At 40.0% G+C, this 22235-nt stretch overlaps 1 protein-coding gene across 1 annotated transcript in view; it reads left to right on the top strand.

The window, feature by feature from the left end:
* Nucleotides 1-5823: 5823 nt before the first annotated feature.
* ano3 (anoctamin 3) overlaps nucleotides 5824-22235 on the top strand; it is a 521252-nt gene continuing 504840 nt past the window's right edge. The window contains exon 1 of the mRNA XM_059976011.1: nucleotides 5824-5945. The gene's annotated coding sequence lies outside the window, so the exon portion shown is untranslated. The remainder of the gene's footprint in view (nucleotides 5946-22235) is intronic.

Genomic DNA, 22235 nt, shown 5'->3' with positions numbered 1-22235 from the left:
TCATCCAATACATTGTATCTATGCTTGCTTGGTGAGGGGATACTCAAGAATCAACAATCAAATTTATTCGCTATATATATTTACAATTATTCAGATTTGGTTGTGGTGTGTGGATACACTGCAGTACATAATAAAAAGCTATAAATTACAATAAAAATATATATACAGTACTGTGCAAAAGTCTTGGGTACATATATATGTATAGACAGAGAGAGTGCCCGCATGTGCTAGGGTGCCTAAAGACTTTTGCACAGTACTGTATAATTTTATGTACTGCACGACTGCCACAAAAAATATATCATGACATAGGTGAATGACGATAAATATTATAATTTGAATCATTAATTTGTAAGCCTTGTCCAGATTTCAGACACATTAATCCTGAAGCTACTATCTCTCTATATTAAATGTTCCCAATTTTTTTTATGCCATGGACCAACACCATTAAGGGGTCCATTGACTCTCGGTTGGGAACCTCTGCTCTATAACTATTGGATTCACCAAATGACTTTTAAATGCTTTCCATATTCTCAATTATCACTCCAAATAATTCCAATGTTTGAAGCACCTTATCCTTTTCTCTTGGTTTTTCATGCAACTTTCTATTCTGTTCCCATGCTACATATTGATTTTCACTCTCACAGCATTTACTTCCACTTGTTCCGAACATGTTGACCTCCAGTGGTGCATCTTTTGGTCTCAATACTTAAGATTTCATCACGATGTTTGCCTTTTAGCCAGCTTCCTTTGGAACACTCTTGCTGGAGTTATGAGCGATTCTCTCAAAGCACAGTGTGAGGAGAGATGTAATGACATGTTGGATCCAAGTTCTATGCCAGAAAACATCCCTCACTACAGGAACATATGTAGGTTTGTTATTGTAAGCTTGAAGACCACAAAATGTAGAAGCAGAATTAGGTCATATGGCCTATTGAGTCTGCTCTGCCATTTCATCATGGCTGATCCATTTTCCCTCTCAGCCCAATCTCCTGCCTTCTCCCCATATCCCTTCATGCCCTGACCAATCAAGAATCTATCAATCTCTGCCTTAAATATAAACATCCACAGCTGCCTGAGGAAAAGAATTTCACAGATTCACCACTCCTGTGCTAAAGAAATTCCTCTTCATCTCTGTTCTAAAAGGACACCTCTCTATTAAGTCTGGTCTAAGATCCTCCCACCACAGGAAACATCCTTGCTACATCCACTCTATCAAGGCCTTTTACCAACCAAGCATCATGTGTCAATGAGGTCACCCCTCTTTCTTCCGAATTCTAGTGAATACAGGCCCAGAGCCATCAAATGCTCTTCATATGACAAGCCATTCAATCCTGGAACCATTTTTAGGACTAATAATCTATCTTGTGTATTACCAAGTTTTCATTTTGTGTAAACTCCATCTGCTGTTTAGCCTACACATTTTATTGCTTTTATCTTACAATGAGTAACAGTTTGGTATTTACTCTGCCATACATTTTCTTCTTGCATTGCTCGTGGACGCAATCCAGCCGATCAAATTTCAAAATAAGTTTACTATCAAAGTGTGTATATGCTACTCTGAGATTCATTTTCTTGCAGGCATTTACAGGAAAGTAAACAAATACAAGAGAATTTATGATAAACTATGAATAACAAAGACTGAAAGACAACCAATATGCAAAAAAGACAAATCAAGCAAATAGTAAGTAAGTAAATAAATAAATAATATTGAGAATGCATGTTGAAGAGTCTTTGGAAATTGAGTCTACAGGTTGTGGAGTCAGTTTAGCAGTGAAGAAGGGAGCACAGATCAGACAGATACAAGAAAATCAGCAGATGCTAGAATCCAAAGCAAAACACACAAAATGCTGGAGGAACTCAGCAGGTCAGGGAGCAAGTATGGAAAAGAATAAACAAAGTTTCAGGCCGAGACACTTCTTCAGGATTGGAAAAGAAGGGGGAAGATGTCTGAATCTGCCCCTTCCTTTACAGTTCTGAAGAAGGGTCTTGACCTGGTATGTCAAATGTTTACTCTTTTCCAAATTGCTGCCTGACCTGCTGAGTTCCTCTGGCATTTTATATCAGACAGACATTATCTGACCTCCTACCTGTCACTATTGTCAACAATGAAGTGTTAAGCTACTTCAAATTGAGGTTGCTAATAAACAAGTTTACATTTAACTCATCACATTAGATTCCTTTCTATGAATGGCAATTTTTATTTCCTTCTTCCCTTTGCTCTCCATCCACTCTATAACCTGCTAACACCTTTGCTTACTTTGACTTCTAAAGGCCTACAGTGAAAGAATGAATCTACCTTTTCATTTTGCTAACTGTTCAATAATGCAAGCGCAACACTTTCAGATTCTGGTAGAATTAATCTCCAGCTATAGTTACGTGATCTGCAGAAATCTAAAGGAAGGTAATATTACTTTATTATGGAGTCACATTTTCAAGTAGCCTTTAAATGGAAATAGCCTCTCTAACTTTTTATCAGTGATGTTAAAACCTTCTAGAAGGCACACCACAAAATGTCTTAGAGTTCAGACAATGCTGTTAGTTGATGTATATTTAATTTCTTACAATCTGTATATTTACTTCACACTAATGTTTTCTTCTCAGGCCAATTCTTATAGGTTTCAGCAGCGAAAACATCAGAGAAATAAAAGCTGGATTTATTTGTAAATTTATTGCTTGGTAACCAATGAGTAAAAGTGGGTGCAATCTCTAGGGAACTCCCACTTAGTCTCATCAGATTCTATATCCATATCTCATTTACTGACTGTGGTGTGGCCAAATACATTATCCATGAGCCGCAATTCCTAGCATCTACTAAAAGTTAATAACGTGTAACACTTAGCAACAGTAATGCTTTAAATTGAAACTCCAATTTCTGCCAAATATGAAATACATCCTGCTTTATATTCAACATTATCCATAATTTTATGACTGAGTAGTACCATAGTCTGAACATATAACTCTGCCTTTGTCATCTCTATACGTGTCCTCAAAAGATCTAATTAGCAATACATTTTCCTGCTATTCTTCAAGTCCAGAACCTCCTTGACACTTCTCATCTCCTGCATTTCTACATCCCAAACAAGTTCTCTGTTCTCTTGACTCAAGTCCTATGATTCCAGCTCTCCTCACCATTAGACTGGATTGCATCTTACTAACCTCCAAAGCATCCCAATTTTGAATTTGCTGCCTTTTCCCTTTAACCCACTCTGATATCAAAGCCAAAATGTTGGAGGAATTCAGTAAGCCAGGCAGTGTAGAAATGCATAAATAGTTGATGTTTCAGCTGAGACCCTTCATCAGGAGGCTGATGAAGGATCTCAGCCCAAAACGCCGGCTGTTTACTCATTTCCATAGATGCTGCCTGGCCTGCTGAATTCCTCCAGCATTTTGTGTGTGTTGCTTTGGATTTCCAGCATCTGCAGATTTTCTGGTGTTTGTGTCACTCAGATAATTTTTTGTGTGTTTCTTTTCTCTTCCTAAATTCAGAGATAACAAAATAGATAAAAATTTAGCACTGGGATATCCATTTATCCATCAAGTTAGCCTGGTGATTAACCTACTTATTTTAAATGGGCAATGACTTGTACTGAAATAGACAACAAACAATGATTTCTTCAATTTCCATTGACTTTGACAACTTCCATTTATTTTACAAGCTGCTTAGTAATGATGTTAACAGACAAAGTAATGGCACCTGTTCAGATAAAGAATGATTACGGCAGCTGAACAAAAGCTGGTTTGAGGAAGGAGGTTAGGCGATGCCTTTCAGATGAGATGTGGACAAAGTTAGATTGTAGAAGAGAGATTATTGCTTAGGGCCTAGACATGCAAAGAAGTCAGAAGTTCTAGAAAATGGAATTGAGAGAATGCAAATTTTTCGCAAAAAAAATTCTTTTCTGAGGCCCTCCTCTCCTTCCCTCTTCCTAATTTTACAGAATCCCACACTCTACTGCTCTTTCCATTTCCTCTCTTTCACTAACCAGTGCAAAACCCTCATTTGTGATTTTCTCCTAGCAAGAAACCAGATTGGATGAGAGTTTGACTAATGGTGGTGGCCTTGGATTGACAGTTGGAGCTGGGGTGAGCCTTGGAGGCATTGTTATAATCAGTAATATTAGGGAATAATCCTCTTGCACCTGTACTCTGGAATGAGACCTCACCATCAAAACCATGATTTATCTGACTAGAAGGACAGGTCCAATGTCCTCTTGGTGAGGACTCACCTCTGGATTCCCCAAAGCCAAAGACAGCAATTACACTTGACAGCATGCTGGTTAGAACAACACATATGCTTCACTCATAATCCTTCACTTTATGTCTTCATTCTTTCCTATCCCAGAACTTTTTTTAAACAGAATATTCTGAAACCTTGCCCTCTACCATGTGGCAATGGCAGAAGTCACCCAGAAAAGCCACTACTAAAATATTGCTCTAAAGTTGCACACTATTCTAAAAGAAGAAATGTACCAATGTTCCTTTAACATTAGAGGATCTATATCCTCTAAGTACATAGGCAACAGGTCCATGAGAGGGTTTGTGACTGTTCAAAAATGCAGCTGTCCACCTTTATCTCAAGGACAATAACATTGGATGTCAGAGGTGCCATCTTTCTGCAAATGAGTTTACAAAATATGCATAATTTCAATGGAAGCTGGACTTAATTCCGTCAGGGAATTGTGCAGGAAAAGGTGTTGGCCAACACTAGGCAAGTTGTTAATGAATGGCGGACTAGGGACAAATGCCAGATTGTTTTTTCCGATCCTCAATCTTATGCTCCCCTGACCCAAATAGGCATTGCTAATGAACACAACATCCATTAGAGCATCAACAGAAAGCAGAATCTGCTGTCTAAGCCTCTGTAAACTGAAATAAGCAAGAACATCTTGAAGCACTCATTAGGAAATGAAGAGTTAACTTTTAGATTGCAGACCTCACATCAGAGCTTTCTAACCCCGTTTCTTTCACTTTTTAATCACTTCTTAAACCTTTTAATTTATTTTCCATTTAACATTTTAATACCGTAATCTAAAAACATTTGTTTTTGTTTTAAACACGGGGAAAATGCCTCACCTATGCTGGAGGGTAACTGAGAATCAGACCTTAACTGCACCAAAGGCGATGAGTGCTCAAAATCCTGCTCTGGAACTTCAGATATGATATTTATTTCTAACATGCAATAGACTGAGCCTTTGTAAATCCCTGACAGAGTACGTTCAGCCATGAACTGAGAGAATAACCACACATTTGTAAGGATGACTTCATGAGTAAATACATTCACGGTTTTAAAACAGAAATTACTCGGTGCCACTCTACATTAGGCAACATGTGCATTTGTCATAAATTAAAAATGAGAAAGAATCGATTCTTGGCGCCAAAGGTTACAGAACTCCCATTAAGTAGTTTCTCTGCTCCCTTTGGCAATCAACATTAAGAATTTGTGTTTCTATAATGACTCGCCAGCTTTTGTTTTTCGGATTCGTCGGAGAGGTCATAAGCTGCCCTATACTGTGAGGTCAGTCTCGGGAGACGACACAGCACTTCGCCGACGACTGATGCGTTTTAAATCAGTGCGCCGCTCGCCGGACTCGAGGCTAAATTGGTATTTGTTGAATTGGGTGCCGTGGCCACACCCTGACGTTAAAGTGAACGTGCATGGGAGAATTGTTGCTCTGAGGGGGAACGGTCTGTTAATCTGAAAGTGAATTCTTAGGTCTGGATATTGTACTTCAACTAGAGCCGGGAGCAGGTCCTCGTTCCCCACTCCACCTGCTGGCTCCAGTTCTTGCCTGAGATGGATGTTGAACTCGGCGAACTAGAGTTCAACAAGAGCGATGGCAAGTCCGCCTCCGAGCCGGACATCAACTCTGCGGAGGGAACTGGATTGTTGAATCCAACCTTTGATCACGAACTTCAGCCTCAGACGCCGTCTCAGTCGGATCCCGATGGTAAGTAGGTTCCCATGTAAAATGTTATTCATTGATGTTTGGGACAGTCATGCTGATGGTGTTGGGCGCTCACGTGCCTCCGCCTCAGCACCTTGAAGTGAACTGCGTCGGACCAACAAATGCGCGATAACTTTGTGAAATACACTGTAAAACACTCTGATAGTCAAACTGCATGTTGTGTTGACGAAAGGGAAAACAAATCCATTCATTTGACGCCTTTAAAGTTCTTTGGGGAAGCCAAACAATTTTGCATATTTGGAAGCTACGGTTGTAATGTAAGGAAATCAACGACCAATTTATGGACAAGATTCCATGTCGAGAAACTTAATGATCGTAGGTTACAGTAGGAAGGATTGATCAGCCTATTGAGTCAATGCAAGAGTAGTCAGTAAGTCAATATATTTGAGTAAGAGCTCAGCTTTTTTTCGCCCCAAAGTAATGTCATGAGGTATTTGTCTACCGTCTGAGAGGGCAGACAGAACACCTATTTCGTAAAGTCAAGAGTTCCTGCGGGTGCTGAAAATCTAGAGTAACACACAAAATGTTGGAGTAACTCATCGTCTCAGGCAGTATGTATGGAAAGGAATAGTCGATGTTACGCCCAAAACGTTGACTTTATTTGTTTTCATAGATGCTGCCTGACCTGCTGAGTTCCTGCAACTAGAGTATCTATTTGCAATTTTCTTTAAACACAGAACAAATCTCAGTGCAGCAGTCCCACAGTGTGGCAGCAATAGTACTGTTTAGGTTTTAAGAGAAGGATTTGAAGCTATAGTCCTCAGTTTTGGAAGTAAAAGTATTGCTGAGATACGCTAAATGTTAACTGAGCACTTTTTAAAGTCACTAATTTTATTCAGACTTCACGTGCGCTTAAAAATGAATCAGCAGAATATAATATCGCAATAGAGTAGTGCAAATCTGCCCTTGTGTCTGCTGCTTCAGGTATTTCCATTGTAAATATCAGAGTCTGAAGATGCTGAAAATCCAAACCAACACATACAAAATGCGAGAGAAACTCAACAGGTCAGGCAGCATCCATCTATGGAAATGAATAAACAGTTGACATTTTGGGCTGAGAGCCTTCTTTAGGATGTCTGATTGCAGGGAATAAACAGAAGACATTTTGGGCTGAGACCCTCCTTTAGGATGTCTGATTGCAGGGATGTTCTCTTTAAATTCTAAGCCTTTAATATTTTTCTGTTGAGAGGCTGATCTTCTCACTTGGGAACCTCAAATATTATGATTTTCATTTCTGTAGTAGCAATGCTTTGTAGAATTGATTGTAAAGCCAATTCTACAACGATGCAAGATGGATGATCTTCAACAGTTTCTAACCAGGAACTCTTGCATAAATAAATGTGAAATTAAATTGGATTCAGTCACATACTAGTACATCTATTGAAATTGCGATGTACACAATCCAGAGAAGCGGATTGTGCTTCTATGAGGTATAGATAGCCAGAGACCTTTTCCCAGGGAAGAAATGGCTAATACGAGGAGGTATAATTTTTAAGGAGGATATCAGGAGTAATACTTTTATGCAGTGTGCTAAGTGGATGGAGTGGTAGTAGAAGCAAATATATTAAGGGTATTTTAGAAACTTTTAGATAGGCACATGGACGATGGAAAAAATTATAGCTATGTAGGAGGGATGGGTTAGATAGGTTAAAATGTCTGCACAACATTGTTGGTTATAGGGCTTGTATTGTGTTATATGTTCTATGTCAGTTTAACTCCTGCTGGGGTTAATAAAATTGGAATTAAAAAAGTTAGTAATTGTAAATTGGATTGTAATGAATTAAGTTTGCTAATTTCCAACAAGGAAGATTATTTTTTGTCCTCCTGTAGTCTGGCTTCCAGACTTAAAGCAATGTCCTCGACCTGTAATTGCTCTTTGCAGTGTCCTGCCAAGCTTCTTTCTGTAGGAGCCATTCGTGATAGCAATTAATGCTAGGATTACAATGACAGCCTCATTCTGTGTGTGAGGAGGGGAAAACATATTGTGGTTTATATGAATAATTTAAATCTTTATTTGCAAACTTCTGTCTTTAGTTAGAAACTAATCTACTTAGTTGTTGTCACTTGACTTTTTTTGCATCAAGTTAAACTTAGACATACCAAATCTGAACAATTAATTGTCAGCAAGAGCATTGAATTCCACTTAGCAAAAGAGGGTCAAATTATTCCAATGGAGGAGAAGGACTAAAGTACAAGGTTAATAATAGGATTTTTTCCCATATGACAACTGTGATCATAGTCTTGTTATGTTATTGACTGTAAATCATTTTGATGTCCAAAGGTGAGGAGAGATTTATGTAAATTAAAGTTGATTTTTTTTGTTCATTTTGTGTTGTGAAGATTTGGTATATTGCAATCATTGTCGTCACGGAATTCTGGACTTGCATCTTTACCCTTAAAAGCTAATATGCACTAAGTTCAAATTAAAACATACCATGGAATAAAACATATCATGGTCCAATAATAAATCAATTATTTTCCCTAATCTATTCTTGTTTGAATTGGATAATTGCAGTATAATTTACAATTTATTATGCCAATAGAAAATTTATTTTAAAAGAAAGTGAACACTATATGACTGGCTTACAAAATCTAACTTCATAGATATTGTAAAGAAGATTTTCTTTTTAAAGATGAAGTTGATGAATTTTAACTTGGCATGTGTTGTTTTCTGAAATTTTATTATGTTGAATAATATGCTTTAATGCTGTTACAGTGTTTGAGTCCAAGGTTCTTGTATGCATTGAAACAACATTGAAGAATGCAAAGAATGTAACGTGAAAGAATTCTGTGCCAAGGTCTTGCTATTTTGTATAAAAAAGATGAAAGGAAAACAGTTCTCTTTACAGTTCCAGAGTTCCTGAGTCATGTTGAAACTCTCAGCCTTCATTTGGTAATGTTGCAAAATGTGGTCTGTCTTGAACCATTGCAAAGATGTTCCAAAACTCCAACTAAGTGCACACGGTAAGGAGATAAGAGTATAATATTGGGTCCAAAGGTTAATGGTCCCATTGAACACCAGGGCAGCAGGCGTTGATCCCTGTTAGACACCAATCCCGGTTAGACAGCACAGGTCACAAAATTCCAACCTGAAAAGCAGCCTTCCACCACTACCCTAGTTATGAATCCAAATGGCCAGTTCATCTTGGATCCCGTGTGCCTTAAGCTTCTGTACCAGCTTGCCATGCAGGACCTTGTACAATGCCTTACTAAGAAACAATGTATTCTATATTGTCTTGTATAGCATTCTGTTGTCTTGTACTCATCATTGTATTTATTATTGCCATCTTCACTCAGCGGCTGCCTGTACCTAATGAAGTGGCCACTGAGTATATGTTTGCAATCTTCTGCTGGAGAGAGAAATACTCAGAAATAAAGAACATCTAATATGTAAAATGTATCAAATATACACTCAGTGGCCTCTTTATAAGGTATAGGATTAGAACCTGGTGTGATTTTCTTCTGCTGTAGCCCATTTACTTCAAGGTTCAACACATATGTTCAGTGATGCTCATCTGCACACTATTGTTGCAATGTATGGTTATTTGAGTTACTGTTGCCTTCCTATCAGCTTGAACCCACCTGGCCATTCATCTCTGACCTCTCATTAGCAAGGCGTTTTCACCTACAGGACTGCCACACACCATTCTCTATAAACTCTAGAGACGGTTGTGTGGGAAAATCCCAGGAGTTAAGCAGTTTTTGGGATACTCAAACCACCTTGTCTCTCACTAACAATCATTCCATGGTCAAAGTCACTCAGACCAGGTTTCTTCCCCATTCTGATGTTTAGTCTGAGCAACAAATGAACCTCTTGACCATGTTTGCATACTTTTATTCATTGAGTTATTGCCACATGACTGGCCTATTGGATATTTGCATTACTGATCTGACGAGTAGGTGTAACCAATGAAGTGAATAATGTTTATTCTGTGAACTTCACTTGAGCAAGGAGTTTGCTTGCACCTTGGTGTACACGACGATGAACTAATCTGAACCTGAGTCTGCCTTTATTATTATTCTTAACTACCTCCTTTAAAAAAAATCTATTAAATCAGTGAGGTACTCTTTTTCCCAGACAAAGCATGCTGAGTAGTCTTAATCATACCCTGTCTTTCCAAATGAATGTAAATTCTGTCCCTTGGAAGTTTCTTTAATAATTTCTTTACCACAGATGTCAGGCTTACCAGAGCGTAGATAACTGGCTTATCCCTGTGGCTCTTCATAAATATTCTAACCCCCATTCTTCTTGCTTGTTGTCTTTGGCTAAAGAAGATGGAAACCTGTCCATCAGGACTCAAGCTATCTGCTGCCTTCCTCCTGATAGCAACCTGGGGTAAATTTCTGGGCATTTGTCAACCTTTATGCATTTCATAGCATCTAGCAGATTTTCCTAACTAGCTCTAGATTATCCAACTAGAAACAAATGGCAGGTATGGGATAAAGGGAGTCTCATGACGAATATAGGGTGTTAAGGAAAATCACTGAAGAAAACAATTAGGAAGGCAAGATCTGGCCAGAAAATATTCTTGCAAGGAAGATGCAAGAGAATCCCAAAACACAAGTACATGGGTGCATGAAAGTAGCCAGTGAAATGGGGATCTCCTTAGGTAATAAAATGTTAGTGTTGGCCAGGTGATATTGTGCTGTAAGTGGATTATAGGAAGGCACTTAAGAAGGTTCCTCATGGAACACTTATTCAGAAAGTCATGAGCTTTAGGCATCCATAGAAGCTTGTCAGTGTCAATTTGGAATTGACTCGCCCACAGAAAGAACAGGGTGTAGCAAATGAAGTGTGTTCTGTCTGGAGGTTGGTGACTAGTGGTATTCTGCTGGAATCTATTCCAGGACCTCCGTTGTTTGTGATTTTTATAACTGAATTGGATGAAAAAGTGAAGTTAATAATTTTGCAGAAGACACAAATATTGATATTACTGTAGATAGTGTAAAAGATTGTTGTGGCTTTTAATAGGACATAAATGGGATGCAGAGCAGGGCTGAGAAGTGGCAGATGGAGTTCAGTCTGGAAAAGTAAGCAATTATACACTTTAGAAAATTGAACCTGGAGGTGGAGTACAAGGTTAGTGATAGAATTCTTAGCAGTGTGTAGGAACAGATAGATCTTGGGGTCCATGTCCATGCATTCCCTGAAGTTGCAGTACAAGTTGATATGGTGGTTAAGATGGTAAATGTGTCTTGGCATTCATTACTCAGAGGGTTCAAGAGGCACAAGGTAATAAAAGAGTACTATGAAAATCTGGTTAAGCCACACTTGGAGTATTATGTTCACTTCTGGTTGACTTATTATAGGAAGGCTGTGGAAGCTTTACAGAAGCTACAGAGAAGATTTAAGACGATTCTGCCTAAGTTAGAGAACATGTATTATGAGGAAAAGTTGAGTGAGTTACTATTTTTCTCTTTGGAGCAAAGGAGGATGAGAGGCAAATGGAATGTAGTGTGCAAGAGGCACAAATAGAGTGGACAACCTGCGTCTTTGTCCCCAGGTAGTACATTTAAGGTGAGTAGAGCAAAATCTAGGGGAGATGTCAGAGGTAGTTTTGTTCTACAGAGTGGTAAGTGCCTGGAATGCACTGCCTGGTGTCATGGTGGAGGCTGAAACATCAGGAACATTTAAGCAAATTGTAGATAGACACATGGATGAAAAAAATGAAAGGTTACTAGATTGGTTGTTGAGTAGATTAAAAGTTCACTGTATCATTGTGGGCTGAAGGGCCTGTACTGTACTATACTCTTCAACGTTCTATCCACATCATCTTCCTGAGCTCATTCTCTTCCATGTGCTTCTCCTTGATGAAAGTAGATGAGAAATGTTAATTTAGGACCTCCTCTAAATGTCAATTCATAAATAGCAATATTGCCCATTGTTCCCTAAGGGGACCCTCTTTCGCTGGGTACCTACTGGCTCCTGATGTACTTATTTTGGAATTTCCCTGAATCTTACTTGAAACATTTTTTGAACTCTTTTTGCCTCCTGATAGCTTTCCTAAGTATTTTCCTGCACGGTTTATATTTCTCATTGGACTCACTTTCTAGCAGTTGCTTGTATCTGTCTTGAGTTTTTCATTTTCCTGAGCGCATTTTCACTCACCTTTGTCATCCAAAGTTCCCTAATCTGGGCATTTTTACTTTGCATCCTACTGGAATATACTGGCCTGAGCACATGCTCTCTTTTAATAGGCTCCTACTTGTTACTGGTGGATCTTATTTGCAAATATCTTTGAAATGTACCTGTGGAGAGTGTGCAGACTAGGTTTACCAGGGCACTGCCGGGATTAGAGGGCATTTGTTAGAAGGAGAAGTTGAACTAACTAGGGTTGTTTTCTCTGGAGCAGCAGAAACTGAGGGGAAACCTGACAAAGTTTATAAAATTATGAGAGGTATGGATAGAGTAGACAGCCAGAGTCAAAATGTCTAATACCAGTGAGCAAATATTTCACGGGGGGAGGGGGGGAGATAAGTAATAGCGAGCATACATTTAAGGTTGGGGGGGAATAAATACTAGTGAGCAAACATTTCAGGTGGAAGAGGAAATGTTCAAATAAGATGTGCAAGGCATGTTTTCTGACAAGTGGGTGTCTGGAAGGTGTTGACAGATGCAGCAGATTAAATGTGATAGAGACATTTAAGAGGCTCTTAGACAGATATTTGAATATGTAGAGAATAGAGGAATATGGGGCTTAACTAGATCGGTACAACATCACATTGAACAACCTCCTTCCATGCCATACTCTTCAATGTTTCCTAAGGCTGCTTTCACTAGGTCGACTCTTGTGCTATAAAAATTAGCGTTTACCTAAATCACAACCTTACCTTCAGTATCAATATTATCCCTTTCCATAGCTACATTGAAAACTGCAGAATTATGGTCACTGTTGCCAAAATATTCCCCACTACCACTCCAGTCACTTGCCTACTTTAAGGTTGAGTGAAACCTCATCTCTATTATGACATTCAAGACGCTGTCTCAAAAAACTTTCTTGGTCGAGCTCTACAAATCCTGTCCCTTCAAATCTCCTTGAACTGGCAATCCCAACTAATATTGGGATAATTTTAAAATACCCGTAATGACCATAATCCCATTGTTCTTGAAGTTTTCAGCTTTTTGCTTACATACCTGTTTGAGTTCTTGTTATAAGAGGCCTATAAAATAATCCCAAAAAGTGATTACCCCTTTCAGTGTACCATATTGCCTCATTTGATTCTGTTATGTTTTTCCCTAATTAATAGTATGGGTCCTCCTCCAGTTTTTCACACCCCTTCGTCACTTCTGAAACTTTTGTACCCTTGAACATTAAGCTGTAAATCCTACCACCTCACAAACTCATTTTGGTGATTGGAGTAGCATCATAATGACCTGAGACATGCTGTGAGCTCATTTGATTTATCTTTGAGGTTCCTTGCATTATAATGAATTCAGTTCAGCTTGCCATACCTCCCATGCACTCTAACTTGCCCGTGTACGCACTGCCCACAGAACATGCTTCATTTGTTCTCTTTACATTCTACTCTCTCTCTGTGTCCCATCCCAACTAAGTTAGTTAAAACCCTCTCAACTAGTGTGGGCACCAGTTTTGGTGCCATCTGGACATTGTCTCAAAAAATAGTCTTGGACATACACCAAAATCCTGTCTCATCGGGTCCAACCATAATCCAGAAGCATCCTGGTGATCCACATGCCTAAGCTCACCCTTCGGTACCAGCTCTTTAGCTCCAAGACCTAAGCCTCAAAACTGTCTTGTGCAAATGGATCCTTGATTTTTCTTACTGGCAAGTTCAGATTGGCAGCAACATCTCTGGAGTCTCCATTTGCACAGGTCACCACAAGGCTGTGTGCTTAGCCCTCTGCACTATTTGTTATATACTTATGACTGTGTGGCTTAGTACAGCTCTAATGCTGCATTTAAACTTATCAACAACACTACTGTTGTGCACCAAATCAAAGGTGGTGACAAATCAACATATAGAAGAGAGATTGAAAATCTGGCTAAATGCTGCACAATGACAATCTCTCACTCAATATTAGCAAAACCAAAGAGCTTCTTGCAGGAAGAAACTGGAGGTTCTTGAGCCAGCCCTCATCAGGGGATCAGAGATGGAGAGGGTCAGCAATTTTATGTTCCTTGGCATTATCCATTCAGAGGATCTATTCTGGATCTAGCACATAAATGCCACGATGAAAAATTGCAGGGTCCTACTTTCTAAGAAGTTTGTAAAGATTTGGCATGTGATTGAAAAGCTTGATGAACTGCTACAGATGTACAGAGTAGAGCATTCTGACTGTTTGTATCACTGCCTGGCACGGAAACACCAGACCATGATGCAACCAATCGGCATATTCTCCACTGCATGAATGATTCTGAATGGAAAAGCCTACATAAAGTAATGGATACAGCCCAGTTTGTCACAGGTAAAGCCCACCCCACCATTTAAGCACATTTGCAAAGAGTATTGTCGCAGGAAAGCAGCTTCCATCATAAAGGATCCCCATTATCCAGACCATGCTCTCTTCTCGCTGCTGCCATCAGGAAGGAGGTACAGGTGCCTCAGGACCCACACCACCAGATTCAGTAATTGTTATTACCCCTCAACCATCAAGTTCTTGAAGCTGTATGGATAACTTTACTAACTCCCAACATTCAATTGAATCTACAATCTACGGACTAGCTGTTAAGGACTCTACAACTCATCTTTTAAATGTTTATTATTAATTTTTCTCTTGTATTTACACAATTTGTTGTTGCATATCGTCTTCCTGTCGTGTGTTTTTCAATGACTCTCATAGAGCCATTCTCATAGAACACTAATGCATGTAAAGAGGCCTTTCTGCCCATCTAATCCATGCCAATGGAAATAACATGCTTTGTTCCATCAACCTACATCTAGACCATAGACCTGCATATTCCTCCCATGTATGTACTGTACCTATCCAAAATTTCTCTCAAAATTTGAAATTGACCCTACATCCCCACATCTACTGGCAGATTCTATTTTGTTTTTTTTTTGTGTCTACTGTAAATGGCCACAAGAAACGGAATCTTTGGTTTGTATATGGTGGCGTATATGTACCTTCAGAATAAACTTACTTTGAATTTTGTGTTCGACCGTCCTACCTTCCTGTTTCTAACCCCATTAGTATATAACACAGCGAGTAATCCCAATGTTATATCCCTGAAGATACTGCTTTTTAACTTCTTGTCTAATTTACTAAGCACGCTTTGCGGTACCTCATTCATTACAGTTTCTTCCCAATTTGTTAATACAAATATGTGCTGTAACCTCTGGCTGTGCTCCCTGCCTTCAGAATGTTCTGTGCCCATTCCAAGACATCCTTGACTTTGGCACTAGGGAGGCAACATACCAATCTGGAACCTTGCTCTCAGCCACAGAAGAGCCTGTCTGTTTCATAAAAGAAACCCTCACCACTGCTGCTTGCCTAGACTTTTCCTGCCATGCATAAAAAGAGAATTGAACAGCCAGAAAATTGGCTGCTTCATCTGTTTTCCTTTGAGAGCCCATTCCTCCTAAGGGCATCCAAGCTGCTAAACCTGTTTGAGAAGAGAATGTACACAGGGTCTTTGGCGTTACCTGTTCTTATTGCTCTTCCTGATGGCCACCTATGACCTTTCTTTCTTTACCTGTGACATGACTAACTGGCTGAATATACTTCTGTGTATTTTCTTAAACACAAGAGACTCTGCGATGTTGGAAATCCAAAGCATCACACACACAATGCAGGAGGAGCCTGGAAGCATCCATTGAGGAGGATAAACAGTTGATGTTTCAGGCCGAGACCATCCATTAGGACTGGGGCAGAAGCGGCCTCTGGCTAGGGTGGGAAGGAAGTGCAAGTTGGTGGGTAGTGGGTACGATCATGTTGGGGGGGGGAATAGGTGGTAGAGGCGGGTGGATAAGAGGCTGAAACATGGTGGGTGGAGGTTGGGGGAGTGGAACGAGTGGTGAGAGGGGTGAATGGGGTGGGGAGAATTGGTGGGAGGGTAGCCAGGGTATAGAATAGAAGGGTGGGGGAGATAGACTGCCAGTTTGTATGTGTTCCCTCCCCCCATCCGCACCTTCTTATTCTGACCTTTCCCTTCCTTTTTAGTGTTGATGAAGGTTCTCAGTCTGAAAGGCTGTTTATTCCCCTCCATAGATGCTGCCTGAGTTGTGTTTTTCCTATATTTTTAGCATACTGCACTCTTCAAAGTTCAAAGTGAATTTATTATCAAAATACATTTATGACATCTTATGGTGGGCATACTCAACTAATCCATTATCCATATTGGAATTGATAAAATCTCATCCTTAATAATAGACACTTTCCCAACCACTGAGGATAAGCTAATTGGCCTATAATTTCCTTCCTTTTGCCTTCCTCTCCTCTTAAAGAGCGGAATGACATTTGCAATTTTCCAGTCCCCTAGGACCTTGCCAGAATTGAGTGATTCTTGAAAGATCATGACCAATGCATCCATTATTCCTTCAGCAAATTCTCTGAGGAATCTGGTCCAGTCTGCAAAAGCCAACAAGCAGAACAAATTAACAAAGAAAGGAAAAAAAAGGAAATAATATTAATAAACAAACAATAAACATTTTCAACGTGAGATGAAGAGTTCTTGGAAATTAGTCCATAGGTTGTGGAAACAGTTCATTCGTGGGGCAAGTGAAATTGACTGAAATACAGAAAACATAGAAAGATAGAAAACCTACAGCACAATACAGGCCCTTCTGCCCATGAAACTGTGCTGAACATGTCCCTACCTTAGGACTAGCTAGGCTTTACCCATAGCCCTCTATTTTTCTGAGCTCCATGTAGCCATCCAGGAGTCTCTTAAAAGAGCCAATCATTTCCGCCTCCACCACCACCGGCAGCCCATTCCATGCACTCACCACTCTCTGCATAAAAAAACTTACCCCTGACATCTCCTCTGTACCTACTCCCCAGCACCTTAAAACTATGCCCTCTCGTGCTAGCCATTTCAGCCCCGGGGAAAAGCCTCTGACTATCCACATGACCAATGCCTCTCAATATCTTGTACACCTCTATCAGGTCACCACTCATCCTCCGTCACTCCAAGGAGAAAAGGCCAAGTTCACTCAACCTATTCTCATAAGGCATGCTCCCCAATCCAGGTAACATCCTTAAAAATCTCCTCTACACCCTTTCTATGGCTTCCACGTCTTTCTTGTAGTGAGGCAACCAGAATTGAGCACAGTACTCCAAGTGGGGTCTGACCAGGGTCCTATATAGCTGCAACATTACCTCTCGGCTCTTAAACACAATCCCACGATTGATGAAGGCCAATGCACCGTATGCCTTCTTAACCACAGTCAGCCTGCATAGTAGTTTTGAGTGTCCTATGAAATCAGACCCCAAGATCCCTCTGATCCTCCACACTGCCAAGAGTCTTGCCATTAATGCTATATTCTGCCATCATATTTGACTTACCAAAATGAACCACCTCACACTTATCTGGGTTGAACTCCATCTGCCACTTCTCAGCCCAGTTTTGCATCCTATCAGTGTCCCACTGTAACCTCTGACAGCCTTCCCCACTGTCCACAACACTCCAACCTTTGTGTCATCCGCAAATTTACTAACCCTTCCCTCCACTTCCTTATCCAGGTCATTTATAAAAATCACAATGAGTAGGGGTCCCAGAACAGATCCTTGAGTTATCTCCTCTGGTTTAAAAGCCTAATGGTTGAGGGTAATGACTGTTCCTGAACCTGGTGGTGTGAGTTTTGAGGCTCCTGTACGACCTTCCTGACAGCTGTAGTAAGAAGTCCATCTAAGCCTCCAACTGCTCTATGTGGTCTGAGGTGAGCTGGACACATAAGCATTGTCACCATGGATGTTAAATATGTCTCAGATTTTCTGCATCCTGCAAAAGGAATATACTGAGCTTTTATATCTCCAGTCCTTTTCCACTACAAAGGGGAGGAAATTCCTCACCAGGTCATCTAAGCCCAAATCCCTCCAAAGTCTGCATTTTGACCTCCCAGTCCCACTCAAAATGGCTGCCCCCACTTAGTCTACTCTTTTATTTTCAAAACTGCTGCCTATAGGCTTTGTCTTATTTACTGAGTTGCTCTTGTAACTTGTCCTTTCAGCTATGTCATTAGGCTTCAATGGAGGCTGTTTCTGGCTATTGGTGACTTGCTAATGGTGGTGGCTTCTCGTGTTAGGCGCAGTGACTGCCAATCATTTGGGAAGCATGGCTCCCTCATTATAGTAGGGATGTTGACACGAAATGTAGTTTCTTCAAAAAAAGACAGCTGCAGGCTTTTTGGTAGTGCAGTTTGATGTTAAATAAGAGCAAGATTTAGTGTAGCCCAAAGAATTATTAATTTATTTACATGATGCTACTGGTTACATTTGCAGAAGAGCTATTTTAGTTTGCCTAATTTTCTTTAATAATGGTAACCTGTCCAAAGTTTCATCATAGAAACATTATTATTCACATGAGTTCCCTTAAGATATTTTAAGGGCAGATTACTTTAAATTCACATGAGTTCCCTTAAGATATTTTAAGGGCAGATTACTTTAAAACCTGGTTTAGTGGGAGAGGTCCTGAGGGGCATTTTAAAAGCCAAGGAAGAAGTTAGAATGTTTTAAGAAGAGGATTCCAGAGTTTTGGTCTTTATTTGGTCAAAGAATAGGACTTCATGGTTCTTACTATCACTTGAGCAAGTTTAGTTTTTCATTAGTTTTGCCCTGCACACCTTCCTGTGAATGTTATTGCAGTGGCCTCAAACTCAGTATTATGTGTTGTGCAAATGACATTAGTGCCCTTTAGGAAAGGTGTTTTGAGCTTGGTCCTCAAACTGTACAAAGCTCCTGGTTTCATAGAGTTGGAGTGGACACAAGCCATTATCAATCCTGAAGGAGCACCGGAAATGAAAACATGTGCAGGGGAGAACAGTAGTGGTGAGCACAATCGCTTTACAGCAATCACTGATTGGTGTTTAATTCTTGCTGCTGTCTGTAAGGAGTTTGTACATTCTCTCTGTGATCCTGTGGGCTTCTTTCCACACTCCAAAGCTGAACAGTTAGGGTTAGCACGTTGTGGGCAGGTCATGTTGGCGCTGGAAGCATGACAACACCTACGAGCTGCTTTAAAAAAATCTTTAGTGCAGAAGACAGCTTCAAAGTGCTTCAAAGTGTAGACAGCAGGGAGCCTTGTCTGAGTTCTGTATGCTGAAACCAATATTAGGATTTTTTTTTTTGCTGTTTTAAAACTGTACATTGTGTTCTGAAATTGTTAGCTGTAAAATGAGGTTAACAATAGCACTGCACTACGTGCTGTGATAAAGCTTTGTGCCTATGTGCATTTATATTGAATACTTCAATAGCTCATTACTTAAGTTGTATTCTTTCAAAAAATGTTAACCCTTGCAAGGCAGTTACAATTGACTTCAACCTCTCTAAGTCTCTTCAACTTGCCAAATATTGATTGGCACCTCCTCAGTGCAAAACCTTCAGATAGGGCAGAATATGTTAGGGGTGTTCAGGAATCTGAATCTGAATCAGCTTTAATATCAACAACATTTAATATCACAAAATTTGTTGTTTTGCGGCAGCAGTATGTTATAATTCATAGTTTTTATTACTGTGTATTGCAATAAGTATATATAAAAACTAAGTAAGTAGTATAGAAGGAAAGGGGTAAAATACTGAGTAAATATTTATGAGTTCATTGTCCGTTCAGATATCTAATGGTAGAGGGGAAGAAACCATTCTTGAAATCTTGAGTGTGTATCTTCAGGCTCCTGTGCTTCCTCCTGGATGGCAGTAATGAGAAGAGGGCTTGTCCTTGGTGATAGGCATCCTTTAACAATGGATCCTGCCTTTTTAAGGCATCGCCTATTGAAGGTGTCCTGGGTGCTGGGGAGGCTAGTGCCCATGATAGAACTGACAGAGTTTACAACTTTCTGCAGCTTTGTCCAATCCTGAGCAATGGCCTGTTTGTACCAGATGGTGACGCAACCAGTTAGAGTACTCTCTGTAGAAATCTGCTAGTATCTGTGGTAACAATTCCTCATGAAGTATAGCCACTGTTGTGCCTTCTTTGCAATTGTATCAATATGTTGGGCCCAGGATAAATTCTCAGAGATGTTGAAACCCAGGAATTTGAAACTGATCATTCATTCCAGTTCTGATTCCTCAATGAGTAGTAGTGTGTGTTCCCTCAACTTCCTCTTCCTGAAGTCCGCTATCAGTTCCTTGGTCTTGGTGGCGTTGAGTGAAAGATTTCTGTTCCAACACCACTTAACCAGCTGACCTATCGCATTCCTGTATTCCTTCTCATCACAATCTGAAATTCTGCCAACAGTAGTTGTGTCATTATCAGACTGAAGGACAGCATTTGAACTGTGCTTAGCCACACAGTTGTGGGTGTAGAGTGAGTAGAGCAGTGGGCTAGGCGCACATCCTTGAGGTGCACCAGTGTAGATTGTCAGCAAGGAGGAGATGTCATTTCTGATCCACACAGACTGTGCTCTCTCAGTGAGGAAGTCAAGGATCCAGTTGCAGAGGGAGATATAGAGGTCCAGGTTTTGGAGTTTTTTGAGGGTACGATTGTGTTGGATGCTGAGTTGCAGTCAGTAAACAGCAACCTGCAGACATATTACTATCGTCCGGGAGATCCAAGGCCAAGTGGAGAGTCAATGTGATTGCATCTGCTGTAAACCTATTGTGGCAATAGCAAAGTTTCAGTGTGTCCCAGTCCTTGATTAGGCAGAAGTTGATTCTAGCTATCAAGAATAAGAGGAGTAGATCCAGTGGTTATCCAGAGATGAATTCTTAGGACAGAAGTGGCTAATACAAGGGGGCACAATTTTAAGGTGATTGGAGGAAAAAATGGGGTATATTTCAGATGTAGTTTTTTTTTTAAACAGAGGGTTGTGGGTGCATGCCAGGGTGGTGGCAGAGGGAGATACATTAGGGGCATTTAAAAAACTTTTAGATAGACAATGGAAGATAGAAAAATGGAGGGTTGTGCAGGAGGAAAGGGTTAGACTGATCTTAGAGTAGGTTAAATGGTCAATACAACACCATGGGCTGAACGTCCAGAGCTGTGGGGTACTGTCGCACTGTGTTATAATTACAGGATAATTGAGCCCAGGGATGAACATATTTTTCTTAGAACATTTAACCAGTACTTTGCAGTAAATAAAAGGTCATTTGACTTGCCACTCGCCATGATTCCCACTCCCATTCACTGCCGCATTATGACTAGCGGACTGTGCTCATGGACTGTTAATGTTGATAGTAACAGCAACAGAAGGCTGATAGGAAATAAGGTAGGTGCAGCATTGGTACTTCTCCTGATTGAGAGGGCTAGAACCAGGGTCTAAATAAGGTACTAGCCAGTCAAGGCAAAGAGAAGAAATCTCATCACCTGAAGGTTTGTCAATCTTTGGGAGAGTAGTGGAGGCTCAGTCACTGGATAAGTCCAGTACATACATTGCTAAATGTCTGGATAGTAAGGGAATAATGATATTCTAGCATAATGTCATGCTAAAGTAAAAGATCAGCTATATCTTATTGTTTGCTGGAGCAGGAATGAGGGGCCAAATGGCCTTCATCAGCTCCAATTTTACTGATGCTTTTGTGTAAGTTACTGCTTTTGCTTCAGCCCAGTGACAAACTATTGCGATGCAATCGTAGCTTGTTAACCGAGACTCATTGACATGTTTTGCTCTTATTCATCTCTTCATATTGAAAACAGTCCATTCTCGTCACTTAAGTTCTCTCAAAAACAGACAAAATGCTTCCAGAGCAAAGGTGGATGAACAGGATGACCCATCCAAGTGGAATTTGAAACTGGGTTTACCAGGGTTCTTACAGAGCAAGAGTTAAATAATTTTCTGGTTAGCTAAGGCTTATGAAAGATGAATATTGGTGGATCTTAATTTATGGAGAGGGCACAAAATATTTAATTAAATAGTGGTGGTTTGCACTTTGGCACTATTTAATTTTAAAAAAAATCTGCCAAAAATGTTTAAAGTTGAGAAATATTTATTTGATTAAAACTGATTAATGCCACATTATCTGTCTGTCAAGTATGGCAATGGCTTTTGATCTTGGATCATTATAAAACATAAAAGTTAAGCATCATTCTTTTTTTCTATACATATGCACACGAAGATAGATTAGAATTGGGCATCTTAGGCTAATTTGCAGCAGACAAATCAAACAAAGTCTGACAACAAATCAATCGGATATTAGAACGGGTAAACAAAATGGAG

This window comes from Hypanus sabinus, chromosome 7 (assembly GCF_030144855.1).
Source record: "Hypanus sabinus isolate sHypSab1 chromosome 7, sHypSab1.hap1, whole genome shotgun sequence".
In the NCBI taxonomy this organism is placed as follows: domain Eukaryota; kingdom Metazoa; phylum Chordata; class Chondrichthyes; order Myliobatiformes; family Dasyatidae; genus Hypanus; species Hypanus sabinus.
The sequence above is the reverse complement of the archived record's forward strand: the minus strand, read 5'-3'. Positions and strand labels throughout refer to the sequence as shown.